The sequence below is a fragment of the Poromitra crassiceps genome, assembly GCF_964638095.1.
Source record: "Poromitra crassiceps genome assembly, chromosome: 2".
In the NCBI taxonomy this organism is placed as follows: Eukaryota; Metazoa; Chordata; class Actinopteri; order Beryciformes; family Melamphaidae; genus Poromitra; species Poromitra crassiceps.
Window position 1 is genome coordinate 121,957,050 of NC_139624.1, and position 15,238 is coordinate 121,972,287.

General features: G+C 43.0%; 1 long non-coding RNA gene across 1 annotated transcript; it reads left to right on the forward strand.

Annotated features, from left to right (window-relative positions):
* Positions 1–1,129: 1,129 nt before the first annotated feature.
* LOC310794901 lies at positions 1,130–11,068 on the forward strand. Its single transcript, XR_014553593.1, has 4 exons — positions 1,130–1,161; positions 1,508–1,545; positions 1,892–2,029; positions 10,982–11,068. It is a non-coding gene; the product is annotated as an uncharacterized lncRNA (long non-coding RNA).
* Positions 11,069–15,238: the final 4,170 nt, after the last annotated feature.

The following is a 15,238-nucleotide window of genomic DNA, read 5'->3' on the forward strand; positions in this document are numbered from 1 at the left end:
TAAAACGCGCATTCCAGGGATATCGTATTTACAGCAGCGATAATGGCGCGCGCATCCGAGAGCTTGGTTGTCAGGGGTCGCACTTCGGAGATTCCGGGCCGATGTGCTGCACTCTCCGCTCGGCAACACGAAGGCAGCTGGCTGCCTGCGGGTCGCTGAGCTCCACTCCTCCCGTCAAAAGGCTCTTCCCGAGGGGAGCGCCACAACACACTGAATCGCACTCGATTTGGAGGCGGAACACGCCAGGATTGGCCAAAGCCCAATCCAGTCCCCAGAATTGTCAAATAAAATCATCGACATGATACTATGACCCGCCTCTCAACCTGTCATCTTAGACAAACTATGTTTTCAGTCTGAAACGGACTCATTATGCACGTGACGAACAGGTTCAGTTCGACTTTAAACTACTAAAAAAAAAATACCTGTCATTCATATAAAGAAAAAAACATCGCATGGATGCATAACTGGGACGTATCCTCAGTGATGTACCCTGGGGTCATAGGATGTTTCGGGTCTCGCAACATCATACACCCTCGCCCAGGTGACCCAGCCGGGGCTGGCCAAGCCCCAACTTACGTACGAGTAGCTACCCACGGTCAGCCCTCCAGGAAGGGTCGAAGGTGGTCACGCGGTCAGGGCCACTCAATCCGCTGCTCCGGAACTACTCTGCCGGGACCGGGGGACGGGGAGGGCTCTGGTACATAGAGGGACCAGGCTCTGTGGGTTGCCACCCGGCCGGGCTCCTCCCTCGTCTCACCAGGTCTACGACCTGTGCGCTGCACCAGACTCCCCCGCTCCAAACATCTCATTCCGAGGTGATGGTATCTTGGTGGATACCATGCAGTACCAGTACTTGGTGGCACTGCAGTCTCCACTTGCAGCTTGAATGGCCCTCCTAAAAGGCCTCTCGTGGGTTGTTGGGCTTCTTCCTCACGGAAGACGCAGGCTGGGGAGCTAACCCATACTGCTACCCGGGTGCCGTCCCTGTTCCATACAATCCTGTCACACTGCCAGCAGTGCAGCGAGCAGCACTGCTAATCAAGTTCAGAATTGTTGCTTTTTTTTGTTTCTGTGAGATTTACTGTGCTGTTATTTTATTCTCTCTATCCTTCTCTTTTAGCCTGACAATCTTGCTCAGAAGCTCCCAAATCTAATTGAACTGTGAGTATTCAGTTAACACAAGTATATGTGCAATCCACACACATTAGGATTCTTATTTTACACTAAAGGTTTGCCACACTCTATATGATATGTGATATAATTACTGCACGACTATTATTTCCATAAAATGTTAACTATGATTATGATTGGAAATAACCACAACTAGTTGGCCTGGATGAGCCTGTCTGCTAAATTCCTAAATTAAATCTAATGTATGTCCATCAGGTGACCACAACGCCACTGTCATCATATCAATAGCGTCCGGTGTCACTCTGGAGAGATATCTAAAGCAAGCAATTAATGTTGTCATTCAAATTGTCATCTTTGTCCCCTCCCTCCTTTTAAGGTATTTGCACTCAAACAACATAGTTATCATTCCTGAAGGTAAGTCTTTCTTTATTTCATAAGAATTGGTTCTATTGTCCACATTGATTGGTTGTCAGTCACTTTGATTTGACAGCATTGTATTGAAAGAATCTAAAAAGAAAAATAGTCACAACAAAAATCAAGTTAAGGCCCATTTTGACTGGATAACATAATGACAACAGAAATAAGACAATGGGAAGGGGTACAGCAATGAGAATGAAAACTAGGCTGATCTGGAGATGAAATGAACCTGAAGGTTATTTATTTTTGACTGCATGTATACGTGTGTGTGAGGAGGTCATCTAGGTGAAGTTTATCCATTGAACAGAGTGATAGAGAGTGACTGTAGTTTGATCCTCCTCAGCTATCGGAAACCTGGCCAGGCTGCAGTCACTGGACCTGAGCGACAACGCCCTCCAGTTCCTCTGTCCAGAGGTCGGCCGGCTGAGGTCTCTACGGCACCTGAAACTGTCCAACAACCAGCTGAAATGCCTTCCTCCAGGTGGGTCTGTCCCCTCTAGGGCTGGGACCATATCGCCATTTCTAAAACATGCAGTGAATTCCTGAACATTACCAGACGCTACCCCAGTCGGCCTGCATGTTTAGCAACAATGATCCAGTATGAGTGCGCTCCCGCGAGCGCAGAACATCACCACCCCAGCCTCTAGTACAGGGGTGCCCAAATTCTTTCCCATTGAAGGGCCAAAACTCAATCTGGGTGGAGGGCCAAAAATAAACGTTGTGGAATTACATTAAAATGTATTGTGTTTTATAGAAAATTAAAGTAGGAAAGCTCGATGCGCACATCCAAAAACCGCACTGGGCATCAGGTGCAGGACAAACAGGCCAAATCAAAAAATATTTGATCAGGCCTGATGAAGACCCGATAGGGTCAAAAGCTTGCCTTCCTTGAGCGCAAATAAAAGCGGGAGCTTCTAATCAGTGTGCGGACAATTCCCTTATTTTTTTTTATAGAAAATTAACATTCTAAATCTAAAATAACATTTCAATATAATAATCTACTTTTTATCTGTTTGGTAATTGTAATAATTTGCAATTGGTTATATATATTTAAAAAAAAAACATCTGCATTTGTGGGGAGCTTAAACATTTAATCAGTAAACACCCAGTTAAAAACAGTTGTATTTTCCACCTTTGTAATCAAGAGAGAAATTTGACTTAATTCACAACTTGAAAAATCCTCAAGGTACTTTGGAAATCAGCTTTATTGTCCATCTTTTGTAAACAATTTGCCATGACAATTTGCAGGGATGCAATCTCAGGAGTGAACACAGTATATCCGCAGCCACATTCAGACACTGTTTCACAAAGTCACCACATGAAAAAGCTCGTCCACCCTTTGCAATCAGTGCAGATATCTGATAACTTGCCCGAGTTGCCTGAGCAACTTGGCCCGCGGGCCCCAAATTGGTCAGCACTGCTCTAGTACAACAAGATCCACGCTGGCAGAGCGGCTGTAGTTTAGCAGCTCCCAGCTCAGTTTCCCAAACATGGCGTGAGTGGGCGGGTGGTTAAATGAGACTTTTACAAACCATTAATGTCCCCGGGCTATTTAATCATTTCATGAATGGATGTAGTTACGTGGCTGGATTATTTGGAAGACAGCGTAATAATTGGTGAGTAAACTTGGTGAGTTTCTTACCGATATTGCTGTCTTTCAGCGGCTGTGGTGGGCTCATTTTTAAAGCTAGTGTGATGATACTATATTATACAACATGTAGTTCTGACCAAGCAATCTGATTGGTCAAGAACCATTCTCAAATGAACATAACAGCACACCTGTCGGACCCCAGGAAGAATAGCCGTAGCATCCTGCTGCGGCTAATGGGGATCCTAATAAACTAAACTAAACTAAACACCTAGCCGTTCTCAAGTCGTTCATTTGAGAACGGCCTCATCACTAAAATATCACTCCACCGGCCGGTCTGTTCAGCAGAGAACAGCAGCGGCCACAATTCTGCAGGCAACATGGCCGCCTACCTATATTGCCTGTAACCCCACAGAATTTCTAGCCCATAAACTAACTAATAACTTGGCCAATAAGTGTGTAACGTACCAAATAAAACAAACTAATGTCTTTATTTGATGTAGAATGCATAGGACATGTAACTGGTTTGTTAAACTCGCATTCCTTTACCGCACTGCTCCTAAAGTTAACGTAACTGGCAGGTGCCAGAGAGCCTGGTTGTCCCGGCGCCAGAACAGACTCGATTTGGGGGCGGAACAGGCCAGGATTGGCCAACGCCAACCTCAGTGCCCAGAACTGTCAAATCAAATCATCGACAGACACGCTATGGCCCGCCTCTCAACCCTCTTTCATCTCAGACAGGCAGTATTATTTTCAGTCTGATACATTATGTAATGTAATGTAATGTAATTTTTTTATTCAGTCATTATAAATAACAAAATCACAGTATAAACAAAGTCAAATCAACCAGAGACTGAACAGGCTCAGGCAGAAGCAAAATGCTTATATTATGCCTGACCTAATTTCTACTCAATTAATTATTTTATTCCAAAATAAAATAAAAACAACAACAGAAAAGTAATTTGCAACAGTCAATGTTTACAACACAGAAAAGAAAAAAATTAAACGGCATCAGAAAATGTATTCACACTTATAACGCTCAAAAATAGCTTCAGAAACCATTTTTTTGAAAACCAAAAGCGAATTACACATCTTCAAATTTATATGTGCATCATTCCAAACTTTCACCCCAACAGTGGAAACATCTCCTTTAATCTCTTTTTTAGCTTTTTGCACATTAAACTTGCACACACCTCTTAGATCGTACTTGCTGTCCCGTGTTGAAAATCACTTTTGCACAGAGAATGGGAGTGACTTTGATTTTGCTTTAAACATTATTTGCATTATCTTATAATAGAACAAGTCGTTAAATTTCATGACACGGGAATTTAGAAACAGTGGATTTGTGTGAGCATAGTAACCCTTTTTTAATGATACGTATGGCTTGTTTTTGTAGAACAACTATTGAATTTAGAATTAGCGTCCTAACCTGACGCTGTCAGATGAAACCAGCAGCTTGTTTGTTTATCTCTTCTTCCAACCATTCGTCAACAGTAAGTCCATCAAATAAATTACAATTAACATCAAAACAATCCTTTTTGCATCAACGCTGTAAGCTAGATGCTGCTTTCTGCACAGGTGTTTGTTACAGTTAACTCATGTGATGATGAGCATATCAGCTGTTTGTTACAGTTAACTCATGTGATGAGCATATCAGCTGTTTGTTACAGTTAACTCATGTGATGATGAGCATATCAGCTGTTTGTTACAGTTAACTCATGTGATGAGCATATCAGCTGTTTGTTACAGTTAACTCATGTGATGATGAGCATATCAGCTGTAAGCTAGATGCTGCTTTCTGCACAGCTGTTTGTTACAGTTAACTCATGTGATGATGAGCATATCAGCTGTAAGCTAGATGCTGCTTTCTGCACAGCTGTTTGTTACAGTTAACTCATGTGATGATGAGCATATCAGCTGTAAGCTAGATGCTGCTTTCTGCACAGCTGTTTGTTACAGTTAACTCATGTGATGATGAGCATATCAGCTGTAAGCTAGATGCTGCTTTCTGCACAGCTGTTTGTTACAGTTAACTCATGTGATGATGAGCATATCAGCTGTAAGCTAGATGCTGCTTTCTGCACAGCTGTTTGTTACAGTTAACTCATGTGATGATGAGCATATCAGCTGTAAGCTAGATGCTGCTTTCTGCACAGCTGTTTGTTACAGTTAACTCATGTGATGATGAGCATATCAGCTGTAAGCTAGATGCTGCTTTCTGCACAGCTGTTTGTTACAGTTAACTCATGTGATGATGAGCATATCAGCTGTAAGCTAGATGCTGCTTTCTGCACAGCTGTTTGTTACAGTTAACTCATGTGATGATGAGCATATCAGCTGTAAGCTAGATGCTGCTTTCTGCACAGCTGTTTGTTACAGTTAACTCATGTGATGATGAGCATATCAGCTGTTTGTTACAGTTAACTCATGTGATGAGCATATCAGCTGTTTGTTACAGTTAACTCATGTGATGATGAGCATATCAGCTGTAAGCTAGATGCTGCTTTCTGCACAGCTGTTTGTTACAGTTAACTCATGTGATGATGAGCATATCAGCTGTAAGCTAGATGCTGCTTTCTGCACAGCTGTTTGTTACAGTTAACTCATGTGATGATGAGCATATCAGCTGTAAGCTAGATGCTGCTTTCTGCACAGCTGTTTGTTACAGTTAACTCATGTGATGATGAGCATATCAGCTGTAAGCTAGATGCTGCTTTCTGCACAGCTGTTTGTTACAGTTAACTCATGTGATGATGAGCATATCAGCTGTAAGCTAGATGCTGCTTTCTGCACAGCTGTTTGTTACAGTTAACTCATGTGATGATGAGCATATCAGCTGTTTGTTACAGTTAACTCATGTGATGATGAGCATATCAGCTGTAAGCTAGATGCTGCTTTCTGCACAGCTGTTTGTTACAGTTAACTCATGTGATGATGAGCATATCAGCTGTAAGCTAGATGCTGCTTTCTGCACAGCTGTTTGTTACAGTTAACTCATGTGATGATGAGCATATCAGCTGTAAGCTAGATGCTGCTTTCTGCACAGCTGTTTGTTACAGTTAACTCATGTGATGATGAGCATATCAGCTGTTTGTTACAGTTAACTCATGTGATGATGAGCATATCAGCTGTTTGTTACAGTTAACTCATGTGATGAGCATATCAGCTGTTTGTTACAGTTAACTCATGTGATGAGCATATCAGCTGGCTGATGTCTGGCTGACTCAACAGGGACTATTTCTTGTCTCGGACTAACACACTCGGCAAAAACTTTGTTATTTTGAGAGCAAATGGCCCCAAAATATGAACACCTTTTGTTTATAGCCTGTATTTTGTTGGTAACTGTTGTATAATCGCAATATTACACTCGAGGGTGTACTTTACCGTGGTTATTGGCACTTCAGTGACGCGTACGGACCTCGACTGAAGCCTCGGTGCTGCCACATCACCGTCGTGCCTCTAACCACGGTAAAGTACACCCTCCAGTGTAATATTGCTGAATTGAATGTTGAAGATGATAATGGATGTATAGCATGCTGACATCCCACTGGGGGGAGAAGTGGTGCAGGGTAAATTCAAACCAGCTTTTTCCAGTTCAGACTGTCAGTCAAGGTTAAGGCATATCTCTCTCCTAAAGATCTTGAGAGAGTTATTCACGGTTTGATTGCCTCTTACATCAGACTTGTAAGTCTTTTGTATGTGGGTGTAGAACAACAGGCATCAACTTGGGCATCTGCAGTGCGGCTCCTAACTGGAAAATGATAAAGCGTGCCCACATTACGCCTGGACTGGCTGCCCTTCACTTGGCTTCCTGTCCGCTTCTAAGACTTGAAATGGGCTGGCGCCTTCTTATCTCAGATGGCGTACATCAGCACACTCCATCTAGACCAGAGCACTGAGGTCGATGAAGCAAGATGCTTTTAGATCTACAGCACACTCCATCTAGACCAGAGCACTGAGGTCGATGAAGCAGATGCTTTTAGATCTGTGCCTGTCCACATAGAGCTCAACAGTCACGTGACGGAAGAGTATTTCCTCATTGAGATTATTATGATTATTCGCCATAATGTCATAAACTCCCAATGTAGAGTTACCACGGGCCCTCCAGTGGTCAAACGATGCTATATCTTCCTGTAGAAGCCACACATCTGTAAGATAGCCTCCTTTTAAATATGAAAAAAGTGATCTGCCTACACTACCCACAATCCCAAAGGTGTAACAATGACGTCTTTGATTGGTAGAGCTCGCTGTAATGGTCGTCTGTGTTTGGTGGCCTGCATTTATTTCTCTTTCTGGCTGTTGTCCCTCTGGCTAGGCTACTATGTAGCTCATCACCTGCTGAGTAAAGGGCTAAAACCACCATTAGCCATGGAGCTAATAGCTGTAATGTGTCTATCTACGATAGTGTTGTTAGCCATGGAGCTAATAGCTGTAATGTGTCTATCTACGATAGTGTTGTTAGCCATGGAGCTAATAGCTGTAATGTGTCTATCTACGATAGTGTTGTTAGCCATGGAGCTAATAGCTGTAATGTGTCTATCTACGATAGTGTTGTTAGCCATGGAGCTAATAGCTGTAATGTGTCTATCTACGATAGTGTTGTTAGCCATGGAGCTAATAGCTGTAATGGCACCGGTCAAGACCGCTTACCCAGAGCCGTATAATAGAAGAGTTCCGACATCTCCATTCACTCCAATGGACCAGTTTTTTTCCAGGAAGTAGAAAGTGGAACTCTTGAGTAAAAAAAGCAGCACTGTCGAGTTGCAGCAAAATAGACAGTTTGTGTTGTACTTTGAAAGGGGTTTTCATCCTTTGAATCAAATTGTACATTATCAGCTTTATTTTAGCATGCAAAAGTAGCGCGAGACCCATTCCTGGCTGTTCATTGGCTAATGAGTCTCGCATTTTGCTCCTCCGCTGACGCCACTCTCTCTCTAGAGGACACTAGTCCTACCTACCCACTGCTGCTCAGAGTACTCTCCCATTGGCTGAAACGCTCTGTCGCTCAATCAGCGGCTAATCTGATTGGCCAGAAATGCCGGGATGCATTATGGGATGAATAGGTTTTTCACTCTTAAGAGCAGTTTATCAATTTAGATAAGGATTTTTTGAAACGTGATGACAAAAATGAATGGGAAATACTCTTCCGGAACAGGTGGTGACGTCACAATGTTACGTGACTGTTGAGCTGTATAAGAAGTGCTGAGTGCCTAGAAACCTTTAACACATTCACTGCCAACAACGTGTAAACACGTTTTCAGAATCCAGCTGTTGACTGCCAACAACGTGTAAACACGTCCTTGGCATCGATTTTTTTTTTTTGACGGTGGGTTGTGCATCTAACCCTTTTACATATCTTATATAAGTATTGGACGTGTACAACGTGTACAACCCATTCCACCGACCCACTAAGTGGCAACAGTGCTCTCCTGACTAGAGGAAGGCAAGCATTTTTTTAACTTGTCACGCCATTCTCACCCCAGCCATTCTCATGAAAATGGATGGGGGAAAACGCTTTCATTTTCGCGCTGATTGCTGGCGATGCGGGATTGCAAATTTACATAATAGATTACAGATGTAACACACTTTGAAACACGCAGCATAAATATGACCAGAATCGCAAAAGCTTCTCTCAACCAAAACTCCAAGAAGCGAGCGAGTCCATGCCGACTTCCTCAAACAGCGGCCGTGCAGACAGGCACAGGACAGCAGCAAAGCACTGACTGGTGACAAGCTTGTCCGCCCACGGAGGGAGGAGTTGAAGCAACTCTCCCTCTCGCTCTCTCCCTCTCTCTCTCTCTCTCTCTCGCTCTCTCTCTCTCCCTCCCTCCCTCTCTCTCTCTCTCTCTCTCTCTCCCTCTCCCCCTCTCACTAGGATTAAAACTAGTGCGTCTCCCTCCCGAGAGGGAGGGAGAAAGAGAGAGAGGGAGGGAGAGCGAGAGGGAGGGAGAGAGAGAGAGAGAGAGAGAGAGAGAGGGAGGGAGAGCGAGAGGGAGGGAGGGAGAGAGAGAGAGAGCGAGAGGGGGAGGGAGAGAGAGAGAGAGAGAGCCAAAAATGAATGGTTAAAGTGACTGTTCTATCCAATTTCACAAAAAGCCGTTTATCTCTGAATATTTTTTCTGACGCTAAAACCATGCTGTATTCAACTGCTAATGCTTACATAACTACTAACTCTACAAACTAACTCTTTTAGACAGAGAAAGTACACATTCTATTAGTACTTTTGAGATATTGTATGTTCACAAAGTCCAAGCTGAAACGAATCCTCGGCTCTTGTAAAATGAGCCAGAATCCTCAAAAAACGGCTTGGCAGAAGCTACCTACAGCAAAAAAAAACGGCTGGCAGTCAATGTGTTAAGTCGCTGCTAAAGACTAAATACTAAAGACTCCTCTTTATTCTGTCACTTTCAATTCAAGCTGAGCTGTCACTTTATTTGATTGTTTATATTTCTATGTTCATTGTTTCTTTATTGAGCTTATTATTATTATGTTTATTCTTTTCTTAATTGTTTTCTACTTTTATTTTTGCTTATGACCTGGTCAGCACTTTGCTCAGCTGTGGTTGTTTTAAATGTGCTATATAAATACACTTTGCCTTGCCTACATTTGATGGTGACTGACAAATGGCACAATTGGAGCATCAACATCTGTTGTGGGTATTTATTTTGCCAGCAGAGGGCAACAGAGGACTCGGCTAAATGCAAAAGAAAAGGAGATTCACAGAGAAAGAACTTTTTGGCTAAAATGACAATCTAGATCATTTTGCTAATCTTGGTTATCAGTTGAGCAGCACAATTATCTCACTGAGGGCATCACGCATGGGAAAAAGCACATAAACAGCTCGACTTGCACTATACTATTGCACTATATGAGATAAGAAAGGCCACATCGGGCCATGAAATAAAATAATACATTATGATGCATAATATGCTAAAAATTATTATAATTATCACTGGTATGGCCAAATTGAGATAATTTTCCATTCCTTCTTCACAAAGAAGCAATGCTCACCTCTATTCGATTAAGGCAGCCGTGCAGGTCTCCATGCACTGCGCATTCCACAACAAAAAAACATCGCCAGCTCAGATTGTTCATTTGTTTTGTTTTCTCCAGATAGTCCCGTATTCTGGTTTAACACGCTTTCTCTAACTTGGCCCAGTTGGCGTTGTGGGCGCTGGTAGATGCGTTCCATAACACACAGTCAGAATGTAGGCTATTCTGTTGCACACTGAATGTATTCTGTTACACACTGTTAATGCGTTAATTGTAGCAATATAAGTTCATATCAGCTTGTAGCCTACGAATCGGGAGCTGTAACAGCGATCAAAATGGCTGGATCAGGTGAGCTGGCGCTGCCCAATTACGCACAGGGGGGAGACCACGGCTTCAATGCGCAGATGAAATATCATCAAAGTTGCCAATTGATTTGTACTACCGCCACCCACAAACGGGCATTTCTGCACTCCTCCAGTTTGCCCATGACATTATTCAGGTGTTTGTTGTTTTTCTTCCTTGGGAAGAACCGTGGTGGGTCCCATAATAACGCATCGCAGTCGCACTCTTCTTCATGCTGTCGTAAATAATAACGCACAAAACACCCCTTGGAGAAGTGTGGGAACACCGTTCCCCCGCGTTACATTAGCTACACCTATGATCCCAAGTCTCTACCCTAACAGATCTTCAAACATTAGGCTTTAAGTTACATGCTGCCTGCATTCAGATATTTATATAAAATAAATATATATTTCTAATTGTTTAGTCACTTTGCATAAGGGTGTCAAGTGAAGGGCTAAAATGTAAATTAGGTAATTAATTTGAATTGCATTCCCCCCCCCTCTTCATCAGCCTGCGATCCGCTGTCATCCACGGGACCAGTTTCGCGCCCCCTCCATGTCCAGCCCCGCCCCCTCCATGTCCAGCCCGGTCTCCCGTCCCGCGGTCAAACGTGAGCGCTCCAGGGAAGAAGAGTCTCCGGTCAGTTCGAAGCGACGACGCATCCTGGCCGGAGCTCAAATCACCACCCAATCTCCCTGCAAGGTCAGTCCTAAATACACACTCACTCACTAGTCATTGAACAGTGAAGAGAAACATGGTATGTGAAGCATTTTAAAGGGATAGTTGTGATTTTTTCGACGTGGGGTTGTTGCATAAGCTACTATGATAGATAGTGGCCGACTAGTCTCAACGCCAGACCCATGAGAGTTCTTACGCTGATACACTACGTTACTGCATGCTGCAGAGCTCTCTCTGGGTCTGGGACGCTTTCCCCCCAGCCGGCTGGTTATGGGAGGGAACCGTTCACTTGGCCAGTGGTGGATTCAGTCCTCCCCAATCAGTAACGACTTTGCGATCAGACGACATGGGAGGTGCAGCCCATTTTTCAAACCGCTCTCTCATCGGTGCTACGACCTGTCACTCAATTTCAACCCGCCTTCAAAAACCAGCAGTGGCTGTGAAGTGGAACAGACTCATTTATGTAGTATGCGGAGCGCAGCGATTCAACATAATATTTGAGTCTGGGGAGAGACTAGTGGCCGACCCACATAAGAGTAAAAACACTCCTGGATCATTGCTGCAGCCAGACTGATGTTACAATGGAAGCGTTGATTCCATTGAGCTAAATAGACACAGCGCTTTATACACTTTCATTCTTGTCAAGAAATGAAGAGATCATTTCCATCTGGGGACAAATGACATGAGCCTATGTTTATCAGTCCAGATGGTAAGTGGTAAATGGCCTGCATTTATATAGTGGTTTACAATCAGTAGCTACATTCACCATTCATACACCGATGGCGGCAGGCTACCACGCAGGGTGCTGGCACACCATCAGGAGCAATTTGGGGTTCAGTGTCTTGCCCAAGGACACTTCGACATGCAGACTGGAGGAGGCAGGAATCGAACCACCGACCTCTTTTATCCAAAGCGATTAGTGGACGATCCGCTCTACCTCCGGAGCTACAGATGCCCCAGATCTCTATAATAAAGAAGAGTCCAACTGTAAACAGCTTCTCATTTTGTCAACCAAGGATTCACATGACCGACTATAATGAGTGTTAACTATGTGCATTCTGCTTATAATCATAGATATCAAGTTTTTCAAAAGGTGGATATGTCATTTTAGAATGGATTTCTAAGTACTACTGACACACACTTCTTTGCTTGATTCTTGCTTTTTGAAATGATGTATCCAGCGACTTTCTCATTTTTAGCCTGGACATGTCGGACATGAGAAGTGATGCAATGTAGCACAGGCCCACTAGTTTGCTTTGTAGGTTTGTCGGGGGTTCGTTCCAGTTGTGGCTTATTAGTCTGTTTGTTTTTTCAAATGAAAACGTCAGGTGGTAATGACTTGACTGTAACAGATTGTACCTCTCTCTCTGCTCCCACACCCAGCCAAGGACAAAGGGTGAGGTTGAGGAAGAGGAGATCTCCGAGCTGCAGCTGCGTCTCCTGGCCGTGCAGTCGGTCAACAAGAAGTGCCAGCAGCTGATGAAGCAGAGCAAGAACCAGCGCTCCAAGGCTTCCCAGGTAGGGGTGGGACACTATGAGAATTTCATGTTACGATTATCTTGCCCAGAATAATCTATTGTCAATATTATCGCGATAATCATCAAAATATGCTTACAACTCTTAACATGGCACTAACATGCTATATATGCTTACAATTCTTAACATGGCACTAAAACATACTGGAATCACTTTGCTATACCTTAAATATTGGAGATGTTGGCCCCACAGGCTAGACACCTTCCTCCTACCTATCTTTCTGTCCTTCCTTTTTTTTGAAGACACTTTTTGAGCTGGAGACAGGGGGCAAGCCGAGCCGGCTTCAGCCAGGTTGACAACAAGTGACTGGAAAGAGGCGGGCTCCCCCTTGTGCCAAATGACAATTCAAAATAAAACAAGAAATCAAGACAGATTTTAACCAATGGACTCCCAGATTGATAGGACTGTGACATATTAGTGAGTAGGGATATCATGATACAAACATTTCTACTTCGATACAGATACCCAAAATATTGATACTCCTATACCATTTTTGATACAGGGGGAGGAGGAAGGGGGGGTGAGGGTGTTCGGTGACAACGCATCAAGAGACATAAAAATAAAGACGCACACTTCTCCATCATCTAGGCCAGATAAAACTCTCACCACTTAAATGCTTTCGTAATAGAGAGCCGCAGGAATGAGTCCGGAAGTATACTTCCGGGTTCTTCAGTGGAAAGTCTATGGGGTTTTAGAATGAGGATTTCACTTAAATGCATAAAATAAGGTCTGTGGTTAACAAAAGTTTATGGAAACGCGAATCTGGGTTCTGCATGATAATCTTCACAAACGTGAATAACTTTTATGACTTTTGGAGCGTAAATGCGTAAAAAAAAGTTCAAAAGCTTCAAAAGTCATAACTGAAATGAAGTTTAAATACAGAAATCCCCATTCTAAAACCCCATAGACGACGGGAACTGAATACACAGAACACTGAAGAACACTGAAGAACCACTTTTTTTCTTTTTTTCTTTTTTTTTATACAGGGAAATTTCTTGAGAGCAAGCTCTCATTTTCAAGAGTGCCCTGATTACAGAAGAACACATACAAGAAGTTTCAGTTGCAGACAGACAAGATGAAGCAGCAAAGCAATAAGAATAAAGATAAAAAGAAAATAGTAAAAAAAAACATTTTAAGTAAATCAAGAGCATTTCTCCTGTAGAGTACCCTCTAAGCTTCGTTTAAATGACAAGAGAGAGAGAGAGAGAGAGAGAGAGAGAGAGAGAGATTAGATGATCCAGTTTCAGATTGTTCTGACTTACTGGGGGCATAGAAAGAGAAGGCTATAGTGCTGATTTCTGGATAAAGCCTACAAAAATACCTCATCCCTGCGGTACTCTATATAGCTACTTCTAATGGATCAAAAGTTGCAAATGGCGCTGGCATTGTCAGCCTGGTCTTTTGCTTATGGAAGAAAACAAGAAGAGGTGGAAAAATAAGGAGAAACCACACCAAAGGGTCATCATGTATTATTATAATCATACAGACATCACAAAATCAATGAGTTACTGTAGGACTGTGCTCAGACTTCTCCCACGTACACATCTCAGCTCATCACACTCTGATGGCCTGAACTAGTTACCAGCAGGAAAGAGTGGCTCACATTCAGTTGGGGCTGCCCTTTAAAACAGTGGTTCTGGGGACCCCCAGGGGTCCTTGAGGGGGTTCCCTGGGTTTCCAGTCATTTATTCTCACTATAATTCCATCCATAAGCAACACAATGACAGAATGTATGACTGTTTTGGTCATGGGTTTCATACACTTTCTGTAATCAAACATCTAAAAGATCAAATCTTATCAGATGTGGATGATGGGACAAAATCTTATCAAATGGGTCAGTTTAGGGATGCTTGAGGTGAAAAAGTTTGAGAACCACCACTTTAAAATAAGGAAAGCTCCCTTCTTATCTGGTGGATTACTTTAGCTGGGTGTGTGACTCACAAATATTCCACTAGAGGGAGCCAGACAGATATAATTCCACACAGGTTTAAAAGTTCTGTAAAATTCACTTTTATATAGGACAGGAGTTCTACCGTTTGCAAAGAACTGGCCACAGAAAGGAGCTTTAAGGCCGCATTGAAAAAGTGGTTAGTGTCCGCCTCTATTTGATCTACATAGAAGTTAGGAAGGTTAGGTTGAGTTTGTTTATACAGAAGTGTTTTCAGATGGATATTTTTCATAGTCTTTTTTTTATAGTGTTCATTTGATCGACTGAAGGAATTATGGAAGATTAATTGAATTTGTTTGTGGATGCGTTGATGTGTAATCTACTGTTAATTGTGTGATTTGTTTTGTATGTTTTGATTTTGGCCTTCAAAGTAGCTCACTGTCCCTTGTCCCCACCATACCCCACCCCACTCCCTACTAGTGTGCGTGTGTGTGTGTGTGTGTGTGTGTGTGTGTGTGTGTGTGTGGTACATTGCATGTGTGTGTGTGTGTGTGTGTGTGTGTGTGTGTGTGTGTGTGTGTGGTACATTGCCTGTGTGTGTGTGTGTGTGTGTGTGTGTGTGTGTGTGTGTGTGTGTGTGTGTGTGTTGTACATTGCCTGTGCTA